Source organism: Apostichopus japonicus, chromosome 21 (assembly GCF_037975245.1).
Source record: "Apostichopus japonicus isolate 1M-3 chromosome 21, ASM3797524v1, whole genome shotgun sequence".
Classification (NCBI taxonomy): Eukaryota; Metazoa; Echinodermata; class Holothuroidea; order Aspidochirotida; family Stichopodidae; genus Apostichopus; species Apostichopus japonicus.
Window position 1 is genome coordinate 649,812 of NC_092581.1, and position 15,864 is coordinate 665,675.

At 37.1% G+C, this 15,864-nt stretch overlaps 1 protein-coding gene across 1 annotated transcript in view; it reads left to right on the forward strand.

Annotated features, from left to right (window-relative positions):
* LOC139962908 (beta-chimaerin-like) overlaps window positions 1–15,864 on the forward strand; it is a 76,875-nt gene that overhangs the window by 11,379 nt on the left and 49,632 nt on the right. The gene's annotated exons all lie outside the window — the stretch shown is intronic.

The window sequence follows — 15,864 nt, forward strand, 5'->3', positions numbered from 1 at the left end:
CTTGGACTACAGTATAGCTAGGATACTGTCGGCTCTCTTCTACAGTATAGCTAGGATACTGCCGGCTCTCTCAGACTACAGTATAGCTAGGATACTGCCAGCTCTCTCGAACTACAGTATAGCTAGGATACTGTCGGCTCTCTCCTACAGTATAGCTAGGATACTGTCGTCTCTCTTGGACTACAGTATAGCTAGGATACTGTCGGCTCTCTTGGACTACAGTATAGCTAGGATACTGTCGGCTCTCTCTCCTACAGTATAGCTAGGATACTGTCGGCTCTCTTGGACTACAGTATAGCTAGGATACTGTCGGCTCTCTTTTACAGTATAGCTAGGATACTGTCGGCTCTCTTGGACCACAGTATAGCTTGGATACTGTCGGCTCTCTTCTACAGTATAGCTAGGACACTGTCGGCTCCCTCCTACAGTATAGCTAGGATACTGTCAGCTCTCTCCTACAGTATAGCTAGGATACTGTTGGCTCTCTTCTACAGTATAGCTAGGGACACTGTCGGCTCTCTCCTACAGTATAGCTAGGATACTGTGGGCTCTCTCCTACAATTTAGCTAGGATACTGTTGGCTCTCTCGGACTATGTAGTATAGCTAGGATACTGTGGGCTCTCTCCTACAGTATAGCTAGGATACTGTCGGCTCTCTCTTCAACAGTATAGCTAGGATACTGTCGGCTCTCTTGGACTACAGTATAGCTAGGATACTGTCAGCTCTCTTCTACAGTATAGCTAGCGTACTGTCAGTACTCTCCTACTGTATAGCTAGGATACTGTTGGCTCTCTCGGACTACAGTATAGCTAGGATACTGTCGGCTCTCTCCTACAGTATAGCTAGGATACTGTCTGCTCTCTCTTCAACAGTATAGCTAGGATACTGTCGGCTCTCTCTCCTACAGTTTTCCATTTCCACTTCAAGTGGTCCAAACTGAATACCCTTCGCTCCCTCTTTCGCTCCCTGTCCAAGTAATTAGCATCTTTCTTACATGACCACTCTAGAATCTAATGTTTTACTTTTCTTAATCAAGTAATGTGTGCCACATTTGAGTTTGTAACCATGCAGAGTCAAGCTACAGTATATAGGCCTACCCTTATATATAGTCTTAGATATGGAAATTATGTCTGTTTCATTTTAGTAGTTCAAAGGAATGACAGAGCTACTCTTGCCTCTTCAGTTTCTTTGACACAATCTTATCTTTTTTTTTTGACATATCATTGCAGCTGCACAATGGACATTGATCCAGCATGAATGATATGAGGACAGAATAGAGTGACAAACTGTATATCTCTGTACCCTTGTGGACACACTGTATAATTAGCACACTACTGCTGTCTAGAATCACAACATTTTCACTGACGGAACAAGTACAACTTTAGTACCTCATTTAAGATGATGTTGTACCCTGAGATCCTCAGAAGAAGAATATCAGTTGTCTTCTTTGACTCTCTGTTATTCTACATTTTACTGGGGCATTTGACAAATTATGGAAAAAAACGTTTGGAATCTTTGTTATATCTGTGGGGTAATTAAGGCAAGCATGTACGGTAGGGCCTAGTCTAGGTGACGGTATGTTGCAAAAGAATTAAATCTGAAAGAAGATGAAAAGAAGTGACCAGTTTAGTGACTGCTAACTGTTAACCAATTGTAAATTTGTCAGACATCTACAGATATGTAATTTCTGCTAAAAGGCTCATCGATCTCAATGGGGTCATTGGATATTAGTTGATCCATCTCATCGATCTCATTGTGGTCATTGGATATTAGTTGATCCATCTCATCGACCTCATTGTGGTCATTGGATATTAGTTGATCCATCTCATCGATCTCATTGTGGTCATTGGATATTAGTTGATCCATCTCATCGATCTCATTGTGGTCATTGGATATTAGTTGATCCATCTCATCGACCTCATTGTGGTCATTGGATATTAGTTGATCCATCTCATCGACCTCATTGTGGTCATTGGATATTAGTTGATCCATCTCATCGATCTCATTGTGGTCATTGGATATTAGTTGATCCATCTCATCGATCTCAATGGGGTCATTGGATATTAGTTGATCCATCTCATCGATCTCATTGTGGTCATTGGATATTAGTTGATCCATCTCATTGATCTCATTGGGGTCATTGGATATTAGTTGATCCATCTCATCGATCTCATTGTGGTCATTGGATATTAGTTGATCCATCTCATCGACCTCATTGTGGTCATTGGATATTAGTTGATCCATCTCATCGATCTCATTGTGGTCATTGGATATTAGTTGATCCATCTCATCGATCTCATTGTGGTCATTGGATATTAGTTGATCCATCTCATCGACCTCATTGTGGTCATTGGATATTAGTTGATCCATCTCATCGATCTCATTGTGGTCATTGGATATTAGTTGATCCATCTCATCGATCTCAATGGGGTCATTGGATATTAGTTGATCCATCTCATCGATCTCATTGTGGTCATTGGATATTAGTTGATCCATCTCATCGATCTCATTGGGGTCATTGGATATTAGTTGATCCATCTCATCGATCTCATTGTGGTCATTGGATATTAGTTGATCCATCTCATCGACCTCATTGTGGTCATTTGATATTAGTTGATCCATCTCATCGATCTCATTGTGGTCATTGGATATTAGTTGATCCATCTCATCGACCTCATTGTGGTCATTGGATATTAGTTGATCCATCTCATCGATCTCATTGTGGTCATTGGATATTAGTTGATCCATCTCATCGATCTCATTGTGGTCATTGGATATTAGTTGATCCATCTCATCGACCTCATTGTGGTCATTGGATATTAGTTGATCCATCTCATCGACCTCATTGTGGTCATTGGATATTAGTTGATCCATCTCATCGATCTCATTGTGGTCATTGGATATTAGTTGATCCATCTCATCGATCTCATTGGGGTCATTGGATATTAGTTGATCCATCTCATCGATCTCATTGTGGTCATTGGATATTAGTTGATCCATCTCATCGATCTCATTGTGGTCATTGGATATTAGTTGATCCATCTCATCGATCTCATTGTGGTCATTGGATATTAGTTGATCCATCTCATCGATCTCATTGTGGTCATTGGATATTAGTTGATCCATGCATGCAGTGGGTTCAAAATAATTTACAGGATTCAAACAAACTGTGGCTTTCATGGTTCTCTGTGCAAGATGTAACCGTGGCTAAACCTCCATGTAAGGTTGTAAATAGATTTTCCAAATTATCAGAAAATTTGATATTGAGATTAAAATCAGTAGGATTAGAGTGAGGAATATAATGTGGTGAGGGAGAGATTAAAGTCAGTAGGATTAGAGTGAGGAATATAGTGTAGTGGGGAGAGATTTAAGTCAGTAGGATTAGAGTGAGGAATATAGTGTAGTGAGAGAGAGATTAAAATCAGTAGGATTAGAGTGAGGAATATAGTGTAGTGGGGAGAGATTCAAGTCAATAGGATTAGAGTGAGGAATATAGTGTAGTGAGGGAGAGATTAAAGTCAGTAGGATTAGAGTAAGGAATATAGTGTAGTGAGGGAGAGATTAAAGTCAGTAGGATTATATAGTGAATATAGTGTAGTGGGGAGAGATTAAAGTCAGTAGGATTAGAGTGAGGAATATAGTGTAGTGAGGGAGAGATTAAAATCAGTAGGATTAGAGTAAGGAATATAGTGTAGTGAGGGAGAGATTAAAGTCAGTAGGATTAGAGTGAGGAATATAGTGTAGTGAGGGAGAGATTAAAATCAGTAGGATTAGAGTAAGGAATATAGTGTAGTGAGGGAGAGATTAAAGTCAGTAGGATTAGAGTGAGGAATATAGTGTAGTGGGAGAGATTAAAATCAGTAGGATTAGAGTGAGGAATATAGTGTAGTGAGGGAGAGATTAAAGTCAGTAGGATTATATAGTGAATATAGTGTAGTGGGGAGAGATTAAAGTCAGTAGGATTAGAGTGAGGAATATAGTGTAGTGAGGGATAGATTAAAATCAGTAGGATTAGAGTAAGGAATATAGTGTAGTGGGGAGAGATTAAAATCAGTAGGATTATATAGTGAATATAGTGTAGTGGGGAGAGATTAAAATCAGTAGGATTAGAGTGAGGAATATAGTGTAGTGGGAAGAGATTAAAATCAGTAGGATTAGAGTGAGGAATATAGTGTAGTGAGGGAGAGATTAAAATCAGTAGGATTAGAGTGAGGAATATAGTGTAGTGGGGAGAGATTAAAGTCAGTAGGATTAGAGTGAGGAATATAGTGTAGTGAGGGAGAGATTAAAGTCAGTAGGATTAGAGTGAGGAATATAGTGTAGTGGGAGAGATTAAAATCAGTAGGATTAGAGTGAGGAATATAGTGTAGTGAGGGAGAGATTAAAGTCAGTAGGATTATATAGTGAATATAGTGTAGTGGGGAGAGATTAAAATCAGTAGGATTAGAGTGAGGAATATAGTGTAGTGGGAAGAGATTAAAAATCAGTAGGATTAGAGTAAGGAATATAGTGTAGTGGGGAGAGATTAAAGTCAGTAGGATTAGAGTGAGGAATATAGTGTAGTGAGGGAGAGATTAAAATCAGTAGGATTATATAGTGAATATAGTGTAGTGGGGAGAGATTAAAGTCAGTAGGATTAGAGTGAGGAATATAGTGTAGTGAGGGAGAGATTTAAATCAGTAGGATTAGAGTGAGGAATATAGTGTAGTGAGGGAGAGATTAAAATCAGTAGGATTATATAGTGAATATAGTGTAGTGGGGAGAGATTAAAGTCAGTAGGATTAGAGTGAGGAATATAGTGTAGTGAGGGAGAGATTAAAATCAGTAGGATTAGAGTAAGGAATATAGTGTAGTGGGAGAGATTAAAATCAGTAGGATTAGAGTGAGGAATATAGTGTAGTGGGGAGAGATTAAAATCAGTAGGATCAGAGTAAGGAGTATAGTGTGGTGGGGTTAGATCAAACTTCAGTAGGATAATAGTGAGGAATATAGTGTAGTGGGGAGAGATTAAGATCAGTATCCATAATGAGCTTAATTTGTACAGATGCACAGGAATGGACAGGACAAAATACAAGGCAAAACATGTAGTGTTATTTTGAGGGGCAAGGTCAAATTCTTTGGCTATAGCATCAGCAGATATTCAAAAACGTCAATTGTTTTTGTTGTTGCTTCTTACTCGCATTTCTCCCATGTTAGTAAGATACTTAAATTATTCAATACCATCCCATATGTATAATATTCGCCGTGGTTACCGTGACATTTGAAATGAAACAGCACAGTGAGCAGCGGTAATCCATCTAATTCCGTTAAAAAACGGTAAGATTCTGTCTGAATCCTTTAGTGTCATTAATCTCCCAATCGCTGTTTGAGTTTACTGCCCAGGGTCAGTTCTGTTCTAGATTCTCTCCACTCTAGATTCTATTTTCTATTCATATTGCAGCAGCGTAAGACATTTATTGATTTTTCCTTTTTTTACCAGAATACTTCCGCGACATAATTTCCTTTCCCCATTGCCTTCTTGATGAGCTTGGCTGTACAGTATGTGCTGGTTATATGTGTGTGCTTTGTTGGCACTGCAAAAAAGCCAAGAGCCTAGATTTCACCGCTCAACCTTATACGCTCTGCCACGATTTGTGCTAACTAAACAAACAAATCTTTTCAGAGATTTTCTATATGAAGATCGTTGCTCTTTACAGCAGTAAAGTGTTGAATTTTGTAGGAAAATGAGTGGGTTTGTACATTTTTGTTTTTAGCATGGATGATGAAATATACAAGAAAGGCCGAAAAATTGAAAGCATGTTACCCAATGCATGTAGGGAATGGTTTATGGAGAGATAAAATTAAGGTACATTAAACAACTGTATGTACCGGACAGTCTGCTACACATGTACAACAAAATCCCACCAAAAAAGATGAAAACAAAATAGGCAAAAACAGCAATGGTATGCAAATGAAAAAAACAAAACAAAACAAAACTTACTGTAGGAATTTACATTTTGTGGGAAAAAAACTTTTCAATAGTAAATTAAAGAGCAAGTAACATGCTGATATAATGAGTTGGCAGATGATTGTATCTGGGAGTGACATTAAGGTTTCAAGAACCACAATCCCTTTAAACCTTTCTCCATATACCATTCTCCATGAAGGTCATCCTTGGCTAATATTATGATTTTTGCTGAAGAAAATTATTACACCTCCATGACAACAGCCAGGTGTGCAATTACTACAATGCCCAGATTCTTCTTTGTGCTATTAATACCTTCTTGCAATTCTGCAATTCCACTGGCAGACTTTCATTTGAAGGTACTTAGAAATATTGTCATCAAAATGAGTTTCTACAGTATTTCATAGGCTTGGTGAAAGTTATTAGACACAGTGCAAAGACACTGTAGCTATGATGAGCACAACAAGCAGTTGCTTCCATCCATCTCTATCTTCTCTACTCTTACACTCTTCCATATATCTGCAGGAACTTGTCAATGAATTGGTCACATTGTAGCATTGCACCCCCCCCCCCTGTACATGACCCACCCACTCTCAAGCCACTGCACGTAGTTGAAGGAAAGCAGACCTGTATGTCAATATATTCAAACCAGGTTGAAATTCTGGCCACAAAGATGCGACAATTCCCTAATGCTAAGTACTACAGGGCAGTATTACTGTGCAGTGCTACAGTGCATTACTTACAGGTACTAGTGTGCAAATCCTCTCAATGATAACCTATGCTTCAGTGTACTCACTCTGACTGAGAATATTAAGTTCCAAAAGCTTAAAATTATCCAACAGTAATAGAAGTTACAGGATATTTGAAATCATATACTGGTAATACCATCAGTACAAATGCATGACATGAACAACTACATTGTCTCAGCTGCAGGCGCGTAGCCAGGAATTTGCCAAGGGAGGGGCGAAACTATAGATTCGGCATATCAAACTATCTAAGCGTAGCGCCACCATGGTTGGCGCGAAGCGTACAAGAAAATTTTAGCTGAAAATGCCTCCCAGATCGCTGGAAATGGCACTTTCCAGGCCTTGTAAGTTGCATCTTAGCATTTTCTTTTTTGAAAATACTAGCGATATCATGAAAACATTAAAAAAATTAATAAAAAATATGCTCAAGGGGGGTGGCTGCCCCCTTCGTCCCCCCCCTTGGCTACGCGCCTGCTCAGCTGTCTACTTTGGCAAGAAAAAAACTATGGCATTATCATTTACATGATCCTGCAACTGTATCCTCAGGTTATAAATTAGTGTTCACATAGCAGCTCTGCATTTAATACACTTTACACATAATTTGATTTAAAAAACTGAAAAAATATGTTGTTACAAAAAGATGTGTTATTGACTTTGATTATTCAGGTGTGTCTCCTCAGTTTAGTGTTTGCTCTGTCATGACTCAGAGGTTAAGAGGACGTAGGGTTTAGCTCATTGCTCATAAAATATACAAAACTGCTCACATTCACAATATTACAACTTTGATGTTGTTTTACAATATGAACGTTCCGGTATTTTTGCTATGAAAACCATACCATGAAATGTTATATTATCCTAGCCAGACATGTTATTTGAGTAAGCACTTACACAAACTATACTATTGAATATATACAGTAGGGGATTATCTCCATTGCCTCTCTTTACACAGCCTGTGTGTAACTTATGAGGACAGGCTGTGAGGTAACTACATGTGCTGGTTTGTGGCTGGTGGGATGTCCCATGGGAGATACCTAGGGGCTACATGGTGCACTGTAGTGCCCTGTGAGCGAATGTGTGAATTGTGCACAAGGGTGTGTCGATCTGACAAGTTAGCAATGACCAGGGTTAACTGACATTGTTAAGTCCTGTGGGAATTGACATAGTTTGAACATGGAGCTATAAGCTCCATGGTTTGAACAAGACTGTAAACCTTCAACTTGTTTTAACTTGTCCTGATACTGTTTGCTGAGTACATGTATTCAACAGTAGGGTTAGTGCTTCAAGAAACATTACCATCAGCCACACACTATACCAGTAGGCTTACGTTAGTAATTACACACACTGCTCAGTTTAACACTCTACTGGTCTCTGTTAGAACACAACAGAGGCCTGTACATAACGTTCATCATAGCTGTTGAACCTTTACTGATCGAAAAGGGAAAGTTTCCTGTGACAGTACTAGTATAAAGCAAAGTTTAAGACTAATTTAGCTTTCAAAAAAATCATTGCCTTTTTCATGATAAAGGTTTACATTTAACAAATGTATAATAACAAAAAAGAAAATGGAGAATTACAATATTATGTATCATCACAATGTCTAAAGAAAGTGGATGTAGCAAGTCTACAAAAAGGAAATGACTGAGGCCACTTGGCATTTCTTGGAAAACCTTTACAGTATAAAGTTGATAAGGATGGTATCTAGTTCTTGTCTTGTACTTGGTAGTCTTTTATCTAGCTGGTTAAAATGTTAAATGGCCTGTTCCATGTTATAATATAGTGCACTGCCAAGTATTAGAGTTCATTGCCTATTCAAATAATCTGAAGACTGAAAGTTTGAATGCCATGATCAGCAGTCACCATGGAAACCATATTTAATACCTCCTCCACACAATATGGAGTTTCAACAGGCACTGTGCCCACATAGATGGGTCTTAATACCATAAAAATGGAAAAGATAAAGTATTAATGGGGATATGATCCTTTATATTTGCAACATATTTTAGTTTTGTTTCTTCTCACTTGAATCACAACCTTTGAAAAGTTGCAAGGTTTTATTACAGCATTCTTTGATTGGTTTTGTTTATATTTTCTTTTCTTTTCATTTCTTTTCCGTCTGTAATTATAATATATACTGTAAGGAACGATGAAAACTTCCTTTTGAAGTGGAACTGAAAGTATAAGTTTGCAATTCAAGTTATTTAAAGGGTGAATTAAATCATCCCCAAATAAAATGTCCACTTCATGTCTCTTTCACTTGTTTATTACTTCCTAGTTACCATACAATTACCTTATTGAAAGGGACTTTATCCAGTGAAACAAATAATGCTACACACTGTCTGCTAAAATTGCCACAATTGCAGAAATATAACTATTGAACCATCATTTTAGGACTTGCTTGCGTTAACAAACATGTTCCCATGGTGATGTGGATTAAACCTGAGATAGTCAGTTGTCAAAGAAGTTAAGGGGTGTGCATATTATATCAGCAGATCTATATGTTTCTTTTGGCTTAAAGACACATTAAACCATGTTTATATACCTGTGGCATTAATTAATTTTGGGGAAATTAGTTAGGTTGATGGTAAAAATACCATTATATAGTAGTTGCTGCAGCACAGGGTACTTTGACCATTTCGTCGTATAAAGGTGGGAAATATTGAAAACATTGCCCTATTTGATGTTTGCAGGTGATTATTACTGATAATCAGAATACTGTCTGGCTCTCAAAATATCAAAAACTGGAATCAGTAGTAAATAACCAATTAAAGGTTTAGTTTACAGTAAAAAGAAACTCTATACTGTGGGAACTGCATCAGACCATAAATAAATACAGTAGCCAGTAGATACTATTACGTAAGTATACTCATGAGTCGGTTTGGAAACTTCTTTGCTGGAAGTGTTTGACCAGAGGTTGTACATAGGCAGTAGATACTACTATGTGTCATACTCATGAGTTGGTTTGGAAACTTCTTTGCTGGAAGTGTTTGACCAGAGGCCGTAAATACATATGCAGTAGATACTACTACTGTATGTGTCATACTCATGAATCCGTTTGGAAACTTCTTTGCTGGAAATGTTTGACCAGAGGTTGTACATAGGCAGTAGATACTACTATGTGTCATACTCATGAGTTGGTTTGGAAACTTCTTTGCTGGAAGTGTTTGACCAGAGGCAGTAAATACATAGGCAGTAGATACTACTATGTGTCATACTCATGAGTTGGTTTGGAAACTTCTTTGCTGGAAATGTTTGACCAGAGGTTGTACATAGGCAGTAGATACTACTATGTGTCATACTCATGAGTTGGTTTGGAAACTTCTTTGCTGGAAGTGTTTGACCAGAGGCAGTAAATACATAGGCAGTAGGTACTACTATGTGTCATACTCATGAGTTGGTTTGGAAACTTCTTTGCTGGCAGTGTTTGACCAGAGGCCGTAAATACATATGCAGTAGATACTACTATGTGTCATACTCATGAGTCTGTTTGGAAACTTCTTTGCTGGAAGTGTTTGACCAGAGGCCGTAAATACATAGGCAGTAGATACTACTATGTGTCATACTCATGAGTCTGTTTGGAAACTTCTTTGCTGGAAGTGTTTTACCAGAGGCCGTAAATACATATGCAGTAGATACTACTATGTGTCATACTCATGAGTCTGTTTGGAAACTTCTTTGCTGGAAGTGTTTGACCAGAGGTCGTAAATACATATGCAGTAGGTACTACTATGTGTCATACTCATGAGTCCGTTTGGAAACTTCTTTGCTGGAAGTGTTTGACCAGAGGCTGTAAATACATAGGCAGTAGATACTACTATGTGTCATACTCATGAGTCTGTTTGGAAACTTCTTTGCTGGAAGTGTTTGACCAGAGGCCGTAAATACATATGCAGTAGATACTACTATGTGTCATACTCATGAGTCTGTTTGGAAACTTCTTTGCTGGAAGTGTTTTACCAGAGGCCGTAAATACATATGCAGTAGATACTACTATGTGTCATACTCATGAGTCCGTTTGGAAACTTCTTTGCTGGAAGTGTTTGACCAGAGGTCGTAAATACATATGCAGTAGGTACTACTATGTGTCATACTCATGAGTCCGTTTGGAAACTTCTTTGCTGGAAGTGTTTGACCAGAGGCAGTAAATACATATGCAGTAGATACTACTATGTGTCATACTCATGAGTCCGTTTGGAAACTTCTTTGCTGGAAGTGTTTGACCAGAGGCAGTAAATACATATGCAGTAGATACTACTATGTGTCATACTCATGAGTTCGTTTGGAAACTTCTTTGCTGGAAGAGTTTGACCAGAGGCTGTAAATACATAGGCAGTAGATACTACTATGTGTCATACTCATGAGTCCGTTTGGAAACTTCTTTGCTGGAAGTGTTTGACCAGAGGCAGTAAATACATAGGCAGTAGATACTACTATGTGTCATACTCATGAGTCTGTACTCTGTTTGGAAACTTCTTTGCTGGAAGTGCTTGACCAAACAGCTGTTCTTTTCTTCAAAGAGACATCCAAAGGCTACAGAGCTTTATAATGTTTTGTAGAATGGTTCCTACTTTTTTATGCGTAAATATCAGTGGACAGCTATACATGAGTACTAGCTACAGTAGCTATAATCAACATTTTGTGTGTGGCAATCATACAGCCTTAAAACTTCTTGTACTTTTGAGCATATTTTGTAAACTACCCTTGTATTGTGTACTTTGTTTAGATGACGTATGTATGTAATACTATTTATACATATCTCTACAGTTTGCACATTTACTGTACAGTAGTCCAGTGTTGTACAATGACAGCTGTGCATGTACAGTACAGTAGAGTAGTGGCAAATTACCAAAGAACAGTATGTGTACTGGAAATGTATGGAATTTCAACCTTTTAAGGTAGCAAGGCTACGGTACTTTATGTCTGCAATCTGTTGAAGGTTAATATCAACGTCTACTAGGTACTCTATTACAAGCCTACAGTTGGCCACTGCGTAATAAAATACATATTGCCTACCTAACCGCACTCTATGGAATGTCACGAACCGTATGCACAACAACGTCGACAACGTTCGTTCTCCGATCCTTTCTATGATTCGTCCTAAGATGTTGCACGAACAGCATGTTATGAAGCTAAGCTATAGCAATCGTACTTGATACGCACATCCTTTAAATAATTATTACACTGTTAACGATAACGATATTTGTTTTTAGGCCACTGCATATCTGGCTATATTACAAAATATGAAAGTTTATATTGTCCATCAGTTAAGTTCGTCAAATGTATTAAAGTCCAGACATTGGACTATAAACAAGAATCATCCTACTGGAAAAATTGTAAAAGAGTACTATGTTTGTCTTTCTGATATATTATGTAAAAGAACATGTAAAAGAATTCAAACAGGAAACAAAATCTGCTGATAATATGATATCCGTCATCAGGGGCGTAGCCAGTATGTAGCACTGTAGGCCCGGGCCTAGACTTTCTTTGGCCAAGTTATCTTTTTTAAAAACACCCATATTTCAAATCCATAAGTTTGCTGGACGAGTTTAAGAGTCCAGACAGGAATAACTATTGAAATGAACGTAGCAAGAATATGGCTAAATTAGGTGACCTAGTCTTCTAATTTAGGCTGTCATTTCTATCGCATGCCGTTTCATTCAACACTCTACCCGCCGAAAAAGTCTAGAATCCGATCTTGTCAGTTTTTTTAACATCTAGTTAAGAACCCGTTTACGCAGATAATATTTCAATTGAGAAAACAGTTGAGAAATTTGCATCAGATGGCAATCGTCGGATAGCTCTCGCCTTCTCTAATATATGGCTAACTTAAACATTTACAGTTGTATCAAAGACAATTACTGGCTATAGTTGTATCAAAGACATTTCTGGCCTATCTATATATGTATCTACAAGTATCAGCAGTTGAAAAGTAAGACTACTCTGTACATGTACTTTGCTAATTTTAAATACCGAACGATTATGTAGTATTGAATTACGTACTATTTTAACTCGTTTGTTTTTTTTGGTTTAAAAGTGATATTGAATGAGGTGTCTCAAGTTAGCAAGAGGCCATGGAACCAGAATGAACACTCGGGAAGGGCCGTTTCCGGCCATCTGGGGGGTTTGTTAAACCAAAAATTTTCTTGTACGCTCCGCGCCAACCGATGGTGGCGCTCCGCTCAGATAGTCGTGCCTACAATTTTGAAAATCCATATCAGTCGCAAAAAGTGCTCCCCCCCTTTCAAATTCCTGGCTACGTCGCTGGTTCATCATTGCGTTATATCCATATTAACTTAATATTAGGGACATTATTTGCTTTTAGCACATATTTTTGAAGACAGGGAAACTTCAATGCATATAAAATGATTGTGCTCAAAGGCTTGTAAAAGGACTTTAATACACAAATGTGTACACGTTGATAATATAACATTTCTAAAAATTACATCAATGGGTGTGTTTAAATGTTTATATAGAAAACTTGAGCACAATGTGTGAAAGAGTTAGTAAGCTTAGTAAGGCATACTTTATACATGTGTAGTCTGTACTGAAGTATCATCAACATTTATCTACAGTAGTCGTAGTGTGACATCAGGCCAAATAGATAGTAACCAGCTTCTAATCCATTCATGCAACCTTTTTCCCCCATTTTTCTTTCCTTTTGGGGTCTTCTTCATTCAAAGTTCTTCCTTTCTGTTTATATTTTTCTTGTTTCTTTGCACATGGGTCAAAACATACTTGTAAATTTCGAACAAGATTTGAAATCCTTTCAATGTTACTTATTTGAACAATTCACGTTCTGTACCTCAGAACTACTCCATGCGTGAAACATGTTCTCAACTACCTACATACAGAACATGGCAAAGTTCCAAAGGACTGAAAATGCTAGAATATTTGGACTGCCACCTATATTACCAAAGAAATGAAATAAATATAAAAGGCTCTCTTTGCTTGGAAAAACTTTGGAAGAGAAACATGTCTTTATATGATTTTACTTGACCTTATAGAGCATGTTCCAGTGTAATATTTAAATTTTGCATGATCTGTGGAAGACAGAACATTGCATAGTAAGTAGTAGGTGTATTGTGAGGCATACTGTAGATAAAAATAGTAAACAACATCTTTGATGACCACAAGCTCTTTTCTTTATAAAGAGAGAAAAAGAAAAAAGCAGATAAGAAAGGAATTCTTTTTTTGCACTAATGCATTTGACAAGGTGTTTTCATACTTACTACAGTTTACAGAGGCGCTTTCAGACAAGATTACTGTGAGCTATGTATATATTGATTGTGCATTGTAGCGTACATCAGTGAACAACTTACAGCACAATCCATACGCTCATAATATAAAGCTTGATAACTATATTAAAATGTGGTTTTCAAGTTCTAAATTTGCTCATACTTTATAGAAATTTAAGCACCGCAAAGCGATTCATATTGCACTCATTGTACAGTACCTGCAGTCTTTTGCAAAAGAAGCACATATTCTATTCACAGCATCTTGATAAATTATCAAAAAACACATTTAAACAAAACAACCTCTATGAATATTATTATCCATTCAAAGAAATATTTATCAACAGCGATATGAAATTTGCAGGACATTGCAGAGAATTAAAATTCAGCATGCAGTTATATCATGGGACTCCTGTTTGACATTGGGATTTATTAAACTGAGACATTAAATTTCTTTGATGTTTATAAATATGATGGCCTACATAAAATTCTGTGTTCTTGGGTGATAATGTTCTTTCAAAAGATTTAATGGTAATTCCATCATAAATAGTATGAATTAAACTTGCAACTGCTGGAAGAAAAGGGAAAATTCCCCTAAATTCACACATGTTTTCTGAACTGTATAATTACGGTAATGTTCACCGTTTAATATATAAAATGTGTCTCACTTTAAGAACTGTATTGTGTCTCATGTTTGTTGGTTTTTTCAATATTTGTATAATTTCTGTTGACAACATGATAACAAACTCATCAAAATTGATAGCCAACCTCTAGGTATGCATATTACATGCAATGAATATTTGTTATTATTCCTTTTACTATGAAACAGCTAGTGCCTTTAAGTTACATGTACAGCATACACTCCTATACTGTAGTATCAGTAAGGTCATACAGTAGGGGGTTGTAAAAATTATGATGAAATTAAGACATTAAATGTGGATGGTGATGATTGTTAAACCTTGTTATTTTGTCTTAATAGAGCTGTAAATAAATCTGTAAATCATTGCCAATATTGATCACTTAGGCAGCTAAGGTAAAGGTGTTACTCTACCGTATGTAGTGTCTGCTGGATGTCAATTGTCTCTTATCTTATCTTGCCAGCTCTAATAAGCACTGTACAGTCCTTTCTCAAACTCTGTGGTAGTGTGCAATTTCAAAGTTTTCAGAGTTAGTTTTACTATATTTAAAGTTTAAAGACAGAAATAATGATACTACCTTTAGGTCTGATATTTGATTCCTTGCCGGTGGCAAATGGAATGATCTTAATTCTATTCAATGGTGATGGTGTGTGTACGTGAATGTATGTGACACTTGCTTGTAAACACGGTAACTCAAAAATTTAATGGTGGATTAACGTTATACTTGATATGTGGATCGATCTTATTGAGTACAAGAAACCTATTGTTTCTGTGAAGTTCAGTGGTCATTTGCATCTGAAAACTGAAGTCTGAAAACTTTGTGAACACGATAACTTAAAAAATACGTCTTTGTTACACTTCATATATGGTATGCATTTTTAGCTTGTTGAGTACAAGAACGCTATTGAAAATTGGTGGAGGTCAAAGGTCATTTGTGGTCAGCATTTAAATGTTGTAAACACAATATCACAAAAAGTTTATCTTTCTTGAACTCAATACGTAGTATGTAGATCCAGCATTGTGAGTGCAAAAATGCTATTGAAATTGGTAAAGGTCAAAGGTCACATGAGGTCATCAGGCATCAAAGTCTGAAATCTTTCAAACATGATAACTCCAAAATAAAGCTGTACAAGTAGTCTGTGAATTATACAATGCTATGATTTTCTTTTGGTGAACATAGTTTGGTCAAATTCAGTTCAGTTTAGTTTTATGAAGGGGCTTTATAGTGTCTATCTAGGTCTTCAACAAAACATACTTGGCAACCAGGTAATGAAATCTGCTTCAGAGTTCATACTTTTGCTTGAAC